Source organism: Musca domestica, unplaced genomic scaffold, assembly GCF_030504385.1.
Source record: "Musca domestica strain aabys unplaced genomic scaffold, Musca_domestica.polishedcontigs.V.1.1 16, whole genome shotgun sequence".
Lineage (NCBI taxonomy): Eukaryota > Metazoa > Arthropoda > Insecta > Diptera > Muscidae > Musca > Musca domestica.
The window spans coordinates 10,081,715-10,093,967 of NW_026712219.1; the positions used below are offsets into that span (position 1 = coordinate 10,081,715).

Consider the following 12,253-nt stretch of genomic DNA (forward strand, 5'->3'; position numbering starts at 1 on the left):
TGCAAAGTTAGACTGTACAGAAAGTGGAAGGATAATCCGGTTATCCTTTCTCTTATCCTGTGCAGTAAATTTTTTTGGAAATTTTCTACCTTTTTAGGGGGAAGGCACCAGAACGAGTGAACCGATATTGCCCATCTCTGAATTCGATCTAAGTTTGATAATAATATTGCTATGTACCTGGACAAAATCGGATACTCCCTTCGACAGTTATCGTGCGTATCAGCCAGACAGACAGGCGGACGGACGAATATCAATAGATTAACTCCAAATGTCCTGGAATGGATTTTGTCCAAAGAGACCTAGGGTCTAAGACCATTATTTCGACGAGGCACATTTTAGTCGTATAAGCAATAACGCTTGTTACTTGTGTATTTACTGTCATTTTGACAGAAGAATCGATACAGGTATCATTCTTTTCTCACAACTTTCTCAAACTTATCCTACCTTGATTTATTACACCATCATCTTACCTATCTACAAAACTAAACCTATGTCGTTTAGATTTTTGGAAAATGACTGTAACCTTTCCAAAAATTTAAAAAATTAATGTTTTTTTTCAAAAATCACAACAGAAATAATAGCCAGGCCCACAGCTTGTAAATAAGAATACTGAGATCTCATATCTTAGTATTCTTATTTACCATCAAATCCTAAAAATATTTCAGGCATCGGTGATGACAAAAATCGTGATTTGCCCAGAAATTCGAGTTCTCAGTCACTGTCCTCTGCAAATACGCCTAACCCAACAACTAGCTCAATAATCTAAGTCGCTGTCGCAATCCAGACTTACATATCAGCTCGCTTCAAGCAATTCAGACAAATTGACAATGTCATTGTAAAAATAAATTATATTTACTGCCAATAAATATTCTACGGCAGTGCAGCCTTTACACCTTTTGCATATTTGATCGGTGAATTGTTCGACTGAATTTAGCCACTGCGCGGAGGTACAGAAATAGTTTGCATCACTCACTTCGCGGTGGGCAATTAGTTTGCTACCCATAACAAAATCCAATTCAAATCCAATTCTCTCACTCCTTAGCCGACACTATGTATGAGCGTGTGTGTGTGTGTGTGCGGGAGGAAGATCATCCAAATGCATACAAATTACGCGACTATTTAATGTCACAAATTGTGTGGTGCGACCTGGGATGAGAATTGCAATGGCAGGCAGCATGACTTGACTGCCCTGACGGCTGACTGACTAACTGCCTAGCTGGCGGACTGACTGATTGAGTGAGTCGAGGGGCTTGAATGAATGACTGCACTACACACTACCTCAACACACCTTAATTTGCAGATGCAGGTGTTAAGATTAACAATAATAATAAACAACAACAACCATCACTATTACAACAAAACAAATTAAATGAATTACTTGCATAACAAATTCTTCTGTAGCTAAAAAAAATCGAAAGACGCAGTACCATAAAAATTGCATCGAGTGCGTAGTATGGGAAGATGATAATTGCCGTTGCGATGGTGTGTCATTTGGAAGTGGTTATTTGGTATTGATGGACTGTATTGGGGAATTTATGACGAAATTTGAAACATATTTTCCTGATATAAGTAAGAAGATGCAAACAAGTTAAAAGATACCAAAATAACAAATGTTGAATATGAAAATCACAAATACCATTCCTGAGGGAGGTCTGAGTTCCTTTCAAACTCGAAACAATATTTTGAAATATTATTTGAAAAAAAAAATTCTAAAAGGTCCTCGGTTTTTTGTCAGGAAAGTTATAAAAAAAAAATATCCACAGTCTGGAATATCCAGAATTTAATCCGAAGGAGCTTGACTTTTTTTTTATGAAAAAAGCAGAGATCATGGTTATATTAATAGGGTACAGTAATTTCAAATAAGCACATCCATCTTTGGATTTTCTGTAATTTACCTGGTCAAATTTCACAGCATAAAAAATAGGTTTCCATCTCTGATTTGTGTATTAACAATGGATTTATAAAAATATATTTTGGAAATGTGACGTTGTCAAACGAATAACTTTGAAAAAAAAAAAAAAACAGTAAAGAAAGTCTTAAAGTCGGGCGGGGCCGACCTTATGATACCCTACACCACTTTGCTAATTTAGTAGAGCTCCAAATAACAATTGAAAGTTTTTATGGGAGAATTCAATCATACACGCTATGATTATAATTATAATTTAAAGTTCAAAGTACTAAATATGCCGAAGCATTTGTATCTTTTAAATTCGGACTTGTATTACCCATTTGATATATATGGGAGCTATATCCAAATCTGAACCGATCTTGATAAAATTTGGCAAAGATATTTCTGAGCTGTATTTGATATATTTCCCTGAATATCGTTGTTATGAAGTGCATATTACGGCTGTGGGTATCGGATGGGTAATCGGATGAATAATATATATGGAAGCTATAGCTATATCTGAACCGGTCTTTACCAAATTTGGCATACTAGCTTCTAGACTCAATTCGGTCTTAAGTGCCAAATTTCATCCTATTTGGGCTAATATTAGACGTTTGGTGCACAATAAAATGTAAATCGGACGAAGTTATATATGGGAGATATATCCAAATCCGAACCTGTATTTCTGAGCTGTATTTGATATATTTCCCCAGATATTGTTGTTACGGCTGCGGAGGTCTAAAATAACAAATCGGATGAACAATATATATTGGAGCTATAGCTATATCTGAACCGATTTCAATCAAAGTTGACATAATTATTTTCAGGCCTATGTGCAAAATTCCTTACTATTCGGGCTGATATTACACGTTTGGTGCACAATAAAAGGCAAATCGGACGAGATATATATGGGAGCTATATCTAAATGTTTACCGATTATCTCCAACTTCAATAGGATACGTCCTTGGGCGAAACAAAAAATTTGTGCAAAATTTCATCTCAATCGGATAAAAAATGCGACCTACATTTTGTTCACAAGAATACATGGACAGACGGACTGACTGACATGCTTAAATCAACTCAGAAAGTGATTCTATGGAGATCCTCAAAAGTAACTATGGGTCTATCTCGTTTCCTTTTGCCTGTTACAAACAAATGCACAAAGACATAATACCCTGACCACCTTGTGGTGTAGGGTATAATTGAACATATGTTTGCAATACTTTACCTTCATGATTCTACCATGTCAGAGATTTTTGATCAGGAGAATTCTTGAAATAAAATTATAATAAAAAGTATCAGTCGGTTTTGCTGACAGATGTATACCCTAAACCAATTATTCGAATTGTTGACTCTCTTTGGAGTAGGTTCCGAAGGAATGGCTCAATATTGTCCATTTCGTATATATTCTAAATAAATATGATACAAATATTGCGAAGTGCCAGGTTTGGACTATATTGGTTACTTCCTTCACCTTATATGAGATATGTGATAACTTTTATAAAATGTTAAAATGTGCTAACTCACGAACGTATAGTAGGCTGAAGTATTCCATTTTCATACTTCATCTAATACAGATAAAAATAAAATTACAAAAAAATCGAATATTTATATCCAATCCAATTTTATGCGAAATCATAAGTTCCATATTCATCTCAGGTTTCCGGTTGAGAGAAATATTTAGATAAAGCAAGTTGTAAAGAATCGCTGTAGTGTTTCGCAAGTTATGACAGACAAAAACATTGAAAATTGTGACCCTTTGTAGGTGAGGTACAAGATGATATACATATCTTCAAAACAGATATTCTGTTAGCAAAAATGTTTGTATGTGTGCAATTTGAAGAGAGTTGGATTTTCATTTCGCTTTCACACCTCATGTGGGAAGTGGGGAAACATAGAAGAAATGGTCATAGATCTACCATATTTATAACAGATCTTGTGTTGATGGAAATATTAAGGTGTGCCACGTCTGAATGGAATCGGATGTTATTTTCGGATTTTATGAGTTTCGTGGATATTCCAAATCGACCCTTTGCGTGGGAGGTGCCGAAAGGAGTGGACCTATATTTTTCTTAAAAAAAGTAGAATTTCCTAGCAAATAAAAATTAAATCCATGAATTTTGATGAAAATGTCTTTGAAACATTTTAGGAAATCCTCAACTAAAATAGGCGGAAATAAAATACAAAATGTTTGGCCAAGAAATCTATGAAAAATACTTTAAAAAAAACCTACACATCTGGTAAAAGATTTAGAAAAATATTATGCATTAAATTAAATTCAAGTTAAAAAAAACACTAAGCCCGGCCGAACTTACCCTCCACCATTTGGAACTAATTTGACAATTTTCAAAAAAAAATAAAATTCGAAAACAATTCTGGTAAAATTTTAAAAATGTCGAATGTAGCCATTATATTAGCACGTGGACCTGCATAGGCAACTTTTGTCATAAGCTATTACAATATTCAAATGCGAAACTTGAAAAATAATCTGTTTATAATATAGCTAAAATCATCAAAATACCAAATATAGGGAGGTACCATGGGGTTGTAAAACTTGCACCTGCACAGACAATTTTCTGGCATAGGCTGTAGTATCCACTACGAACTTCAAATAGCAAATTTGAAAAAAATTTGCTAAATAATGCCGCTAAAATCATCAAAATACCGAATATCTGGAGGTACCGTTTTATGGGTGCTATACGAAGACGTGGACCTGCACAGACAATTCCATTACGAACTTCAAATACCAAATTTAAAAAAAAAATCTGCTGAATAGTGTCGCTAAAATCATCAAAATACCGAATATAGGGAGGTACCGTTATATAGGGGCCCTACGAAGACGTGGACCTGCACAGACATTTTTCTGTCATAGGCTGTAGTATCTTTTACGAACTTCAAATACCAAATTTGAAACAATTCCGGTAAATAATGTCGCTAAACTCATCAAAATACCGAATATCGGGAGATACCGTTATATGGGGGCTATACGAAGACGTGGACCTGCACAGACATTTTTCTGTCATAGGTTATAGTATTCATTACGAACTTCAAATGCCAAATTTGAAATAATTCCGATTAATAATGTCGCTAAAATCATCAAAATTCCGAATATCGGGAGGTACCGTTGTATGGGGGCTATACGAAGACGTGGACCTGCACAGACAATTTTCTGTCATAGGCTGTAGTATCCATTACGAACTTCAAATACCACATTTGAAATAATTCCGATTAATAATGTCGCTAAAATCATCAAAATTCCGAATATCGGGGGTACCTTTATATGGGGGCCATACGAAGACGTGAACCTGCACAGACAACTTTCTGTCATAAGCTGTAGTATCCATTACGAACTTCAAATACCAAATTTGAAACAATTCCGATAAAAAATGTCGCTCAAATCATAAAAATACCAGCATATCGGGAGGTACCATTATATGGAGGCTATACGAAGACGAGGAACTACATGGCCCATTTTTTGTCTTATGCTGTACAAACTTCAAATACCAAATTTTAAACAATTCCGGTAAATAATGTGGCTTTAATCATCAAAATACCGAATATCGGGAGGTACCGTTATATGGGGGCTATACGAAGACGTAGATCTGCACACACAATTTTCTGTCATAGGCTGTAGTATCCACTACGAACTTCAAATACCAAATTTGAAACATTTCCAGTGAATAATGTCATTTAAATCACTAAAAATACCGAAGGAAGGTACCATTATATGGGGGCTATACCAAAACGTGGACCTAGTACATGGTCCATTTTCAATACCAAAAATCCTGCAGACATAATATACATTTGCGTAAAATTTTATCAAACTACTTCATTTCGTTCGGAAGCTAGAGTGATTTACACAGATGGATAGACGGCAGATGGAAATCGACTAGAATTTTATGCTGATCAAGAATATAAGTATATATATTGTGGGGTCTAAAATGTATATTTCGAGGTTTTACAAACCGAATGACAAATGTAATATACCCTCCATACTATGGTGGAAAGTATAAAAATGATGCTTTGAGTAGAGATAGCAAAAGGTATTTGTTAAGATTACTCAAAACTGTGACTTTAGGCTGATGTACCAAATGGGCAAGCCAGATCTAACATTGGAAGAAATTTATAGAATAATTTCACACTTTATGAGTGTTGTAATTATTCAAAATGTTAACACTTTGTGGTAGAGGTATAATAAGGAGTGGAGTGGATTCGAAGTATCAGCCAAATCGCTTTATATGAAATTCGTATATACGCTTTTAAAGCCAATCAAAATTGAAAACGAAACTTAGCAATGTAGCATTCATTCGGCTGTTTTTAAATATATTCTGCGATTTTGTACTAAATTTAAATTGTATTCTTGTAGCACTTATAAATAAATGAGAATGAAATGCTAAATTATACAAAAATATATAAAATATAACTCATTTTATGATTTACCATTGAATATCGGTAGAATGAAAACACGGAATTATGAATGAAAAGTGTATATTTAATTTGACAGCACTGTTGTTATGCGACAGTTTTAATTTAGTCTCTAACTTGCCACAAAAGAAAATCCGTTAATTACTTCTAAAATTATAAATATTTGTAGATTAAATGATTTAGAAAATAATACAAGGCCTCGGCCACATTTTTTGTTTCACATATTACTTATTTTTACTCAGCGACCTCTTTTGTGAAACACTAAATACAAAATATTTTGCAATTTAACTAAATTGTCTTCAATGGTTTGCAACTTAGATAAGTGCAGCGGTCGTATTCAACCGTTCAACAAAGCTGAAAATATAGATGGCAGTGCCATGAACAGAATGTTACAATGCAAAACGTGTCATCATTTGATACGACCAAAGCGAGATAGGTCGTATGATAGGTGAAGTTACTTGCCTCACCTTTAAATTTGACTGATGATCCAATTTAAAACAATGAGAGAGATTTGAGGGAGGAACACCATAATGATGATTTTTGTAAAAATCAGTTACATATTTTCATACACCACATACGAGGCCGGTTCGGAAACTTCTTAGGCTATCAATGAAAGAAAATAGCTAGTTTCATTTTTTTTATTTTTCAATATAATCGCATGAAACTTCAATACACTTAGTCCAACGCTTTTCTAGTAATTCTATCCCTTGATTAAAAAATAGTTTTCCTCAAGGTCCTCACGATAGTGGTTTACAACTGTAATTGCATCTTCATTTGAGCTAAAACACTTGCCAGGAAGGATTTTTTTTAGATTTGAGAACAAGTAAAAGTCACTGGGAGCTAAATCAGGTTGTGTTCCCACAGAGATGAATGTTTCCAGGTAGCTAAGAAGTTTCCGAACTACCCTCGTAGTGGTAAGGGTATTATATCTTTCTGCATTTGTGTGTAACATGGAGAAGGAAGCCAGATAGACCCATAGTTAATTTGCGAATCTTCATAGAATCACTTTCTGAGTCGATTTATGCATGTCAGTCCGTCCGTCCATGCATTTTTCTGAACAAAATACACCTCGCAAAGACGAATCATATTGAAACTGGTAAGATATTAGATTTAGATAGGATGTTTGAAAATTGAAAACAATCGGGCTCTTACATCATATTTTTTAAGACTTATGATTATTCAAAACGTTGATCCTTTGTGGGAGAGGCACTTGATAGAGTGGACCGATATTGTCTATTTCCGCACCAGACCTAGCACTTACGGAAATATTAGGATTTGCAAAGTCGGAGCAAAATTGGATTATCGTTTCTTTTTCTGTGCAAAAAAAAAATATTTTTTTTTGAAAATTTCGACCATTTGTGGGGGAGGTACCAGAAGAAGTCGACCAACTTAACACCAGACCTTGGGATAATATAAATATTGGGATGTTCGAAATTTGAAGACAATCGGACTCTTACATCATATTTAATGAGAGTTCTTATTATTCAAAATGTTGACCATTTGTGGGGTAGGTACTTGATGGAGTGGACCGATATTGTCTATTTTCACATATGACCTAGTACTGACGCAAATGTTTGCAAAGTTGGAGCAAAATCGGATTATCCTTTCTCTTTCTGTGCAAAAAAAAAATATTATTTGCAAATTTCAACCTTTTGTAGGGGAGGTACAAGAAGGAGACAGTCAGACAGACGGACGGACATCGCTAGATCAACTCCAAATGTTCTGAAATGGATTTGGTCCAAAGAGGCCTAGGGTCTAAAACCGTTATTTCGACTAGGCACGTTTTGGCCGTATCAAATGATATATACCCTCTGTAGCCATATGGTTGAGGGTATAAAAAAACAGCTAAGTTCGCCCGACCGAACTTTTAATACCCTCCGCCATTTGAAAGGAACTTAAAAAAAATCGGAAACTACGACTTAAATGAAAACCATTCTATGGGGACTATACGAAGACGTGGACCTGCATACGAAATTTTTTGCCATAGGTTGTAGTACCCATTACGAACTTCAAATATGAAATTTTTAAATAATGTCGCTAAAATCATGAAAATACCGAATATCGGGAGGTACCGTTAAAGAAAAATAGCGTGATTACAACACACAGACTGACAGACAGAGGGACGGGTATAGCTAGATCGCCTTAGAATTATTAATTACGCTGATCCAAAATATATATACTTTGTTGGGTCTAAAATGATTATTTCGATGAATTACAAACGGAATGACGAACTTAATATACCCTCCATACTTTTTTGGTGGAGGGTATAAAAAAAAAAAACAAGTAAAAACGCTGTAAGTTCGGCTAGGCCGAACTTTTAATACCCTCCACCATTTGGAACGTATTTGGTAATTCTCAAAAACAATTAGATCCGTTAAAAATTCTGTTAAAATTTTAAAAATACCGAATGTAGCTGTTATATTAGGGTCTATATGATAAAATGGGCCTACATAAGTAACATTTGTCATAATCCATTACAATATTCAAATGCGAAACTTAAGAAAAATGGGTAATAATTTAGATAAAATCATAAAAATAGCGAATATCGGGAGGTACTGTTATATAGGGGATATACGAAGACGTGGAACTGCACAGACAATTTTCTGTCTTAGGCTGTAGTATCCATTACGAACTTCAAATGCCAAATTTGAGACAATTCCGGTGAAGAATGTCGCTAAAATCATTAAAATACCGAATATCGGGAGGTACCGTTATATGGGGGCTATACGAAGACGTGGACCTGAACAGACAATTTTCTGTCTTAGGCTGTAGTATTTATTACGAACTTCAAATGCCAAATTTGGAACAATTTCGGTGAATAATGTCGCTAAAATCATCAAAATACCGAATATCGGGAGGTACCATTATATGGGGGCTACACCAAAACGTGGACCTACATAGTCCATTTCCAATACCAAAAGTCCTGCAGACATAACATAAATTTGCGTAAAATTTTATCAATCTACTTCAATACGTTCGGAAGCTAGAGTGATTTCCACCGACGGACGGGGTCTAAAATGTTTATTTCGAGGTGTTACAAACGGAATGACAAACTTAATATAACCTCCATACTATGGTGGAGAGTATAATTACAACACAAATATTTCGATATATATTATAATTTTGTTTTATTATATTTTATTGATAATTTTTAGATTAGAATGATCTTCTAAATACAATGAGGGTAGAATATGGTCTAATTAATTGGTGAAATTACAGATTTACCCATGGAGATAATGAATTGAAGATCTTTAATGTTATACAGTTACAGTTTATATACATACGCATATTACACTCATTTATACATATTGACAACGTTTTAAATTTGAAATAAATATGAATCGTGTTTCTTTAGATCTAGAATATACCCAGTGATTGAAATCGTGATGGCATCATAAACTTTACTGACTTCAAACACTGCTTGCACCACTATATAAACGCCGAACAATATTCGATTAACAGCAGGTCAAGTTACCTTCTGTAGCGAAAATGAAATCAATCATCGTTTTGGGCGTTGTACTAGCCTTTGTTGCCTCATCCTATGGCGGTTCTGATAATCCAGGTTGGTACACAATTTTCTTTTTAATTTTGACGATTTTCATTAGTTAAAAATAATGCTTATGTAATATTTTAATAATTATTTTATTACCAAATTTAGACGCCGTACTTGCCCTTCAAAATGTGAAAGACTCCGTTCTTGTTGTTATTGTAGAAGGTCAGCTTAAGGCTGCCGTCGAAACTACGGATACAGTAACCATCAATAACCTCTACAAGCAGCTGCTGAAGGGCAAGAAATACGATACTTCACTGGTAGAATTTACCGCCAAGGAAAAGACAAATACCATAAACAAAGTGGTGACGGCCAAGAAGCTCGATGGCAAAAATCATGTGGTAAGTGAATGAAAGAAACAAATTAGCAAGTATTGTGTACATGGTACAATAAAAAGGTAAGGTAGAGCTAACAGCTGATTACAATTTTTTTCTAAGTGTGCCCGGCTTCTGCCAATTTTGTGTATATTAATTGTTTTGAAAAATGAAAAAAAAAAACAATATTTTCAAAACTAATAATTGGAAGACACATGAATTGCGGCTCGCGCATTAAAGCTATTAAGTATAGCCATGAAATTGAAAGAGTGAACAGTTAGGATCATATTTTTTAAAGAGAAAAATCCAGACATTTTATTCATTTTTGGCGGTATTTAACTCATTTTAAAAAGAGGAAAAAATGAAAACAATAATTTTGAAAGAGTCTGACAGGAAGCGGGCATAACATCAGGGCTGTATTTTTGTAGTTTTACGAAGCTGTTTTACCTCCCTTTTGTACCATGATTGTGTACATCCATTTTTACATACAAATTACTCCGGGAAAAAATAATATCTTGCTCTGCATATTTCTGTCATTTGCATTGCCAAATTTTATAGGTGTGTTTACACATTTTGATAATGAGATGTTCTCAAAGGCATAATTTTGAAAAAATTGTAAACATATGATTGCAAAGGGTTACCTTCTTAATTCTGCCATGGTATAACTACTTATTTCAGAAGAAGAACCTTGTTAAAATAATAATTTAGATTGATTTTAAATGATTATTTTTCATTTGACGGTTTTTATCAAGGATGTCATAGGGTTTTTATACCCCGCACTATAGTATGGAGGATATATTAACTTTGCCATTCCGTTTGTAACATCTAGAAGTATAGGCCCACAAAGTGTACATATTCTTGATGATCATAAAATTCTATGCCGATTTAGCGATGTCCGTCCGTCTGTTTGGAACTCATTCCAGCTTCCGAACAAAATGAAGTAGATTGATAAAATTTTACTCAAATGTATATTATGTCTGCAGGACTTTTGGTATTGAAAATGGGCAATGTAGGTCCACGTCTTCGTATAGCCCCCATATAACGGTACCCCTCGATATTCGGTATTTTGATGATTTTAGCGACATTATTTACCGGAATTGTTTCAAATTTGGTATCTGAAGTTCGTAATGGATACTACATCCTGAGACTGAAATGAGCCATCGTATAGCCCCCATATAACGGTACCTCCCGATATTGGGTATTCGGATGAATTTAGACACATTATTTACCGGAACTATCTCAAATTCTGTATTTGAAGTTTGTAATGGATACTACAGCCTACGACAGAAAATTGTCTGTGCAGGTCCACGTCTTCGTATAGCCCCCATATAACGGAACCCCCGATATTCGGTATTTTGATGATTTTAGCGACATTATTTACCGGAATTATTTCAAATTTTGAATTTGAAGTTCGTAATGGATACTACAGCCTATGACAGAAAATTGTCCAGGTCCACGTTTTATACCCCCATGGTACCTCCCTATATTCGGTATTTTAATGATTTTAGCTACATTATAAACAGATTTTTTTTCAAGTTTCAAGTTTGAATATTGTAATAGCTTGTGACAAAAGTTGCCTATGCAGGTCCACGTCGTCATATAGACCCTAATATACGGCTACATTCGGTATTTTTAAGATTTTAACAAAATTTTAAATGGTTTTATTTTTTTTTTTTGGAAAATTGTTAAATTTGTACCAAATGGCAGAGGGTATTCAAAGTTTCCGGCTGAACTTACAGCTTTTTTACTTGTTTTTTTTTTCAGTATTTCTTATTAAGTAATTTTGTTTATAATATTTTATTTTTTCATTTTTTTCTCAGATCTTATTCTACGAGAAGGAACTTGGCTACGTTGGTCTTGCCGAAATTGTCTTTAAATTATTGGGAACAGTGGGATTGCTGGCCAAAGAACTTCTCACAGAATTGTATAAACTTGTCGGTTGAACTTTGATATGGAAACACTTTCAAATTTCCCAAAAATTATTTACCTTAAATGGATAATAATGTTATGTATTTAATGATAATCAATATAAATTTGTTTAGTTTAAAATAAATCTATAAAACGCAAACCAATAGT

General features: G+C 34.3%; 1 protein-coding gene across 1 annotated transcript in view; it reads left to right on the plus strand.

Moving 5' to 3' along the window:
* Nucleotides 1–12,253, plus strand: part of LOC105261818 (cilia- and flagella-associated protein 298) — a 30,870-nt gene extending 18,617 nt beyond the window's left edge. The window contains exons 2-4 of the mRNA XM_011294310.3: nt 9,669–9,875; nt 9,972–10,204; nt 11,998–12,253. The gene's annotated coding sequence lies outside the window, so the exon portion shown is untranslated. The remainder of the gene's footprint in view (nt 1–9,668; nt 9,876–9,971; nt 10,205–11,997) is intronic.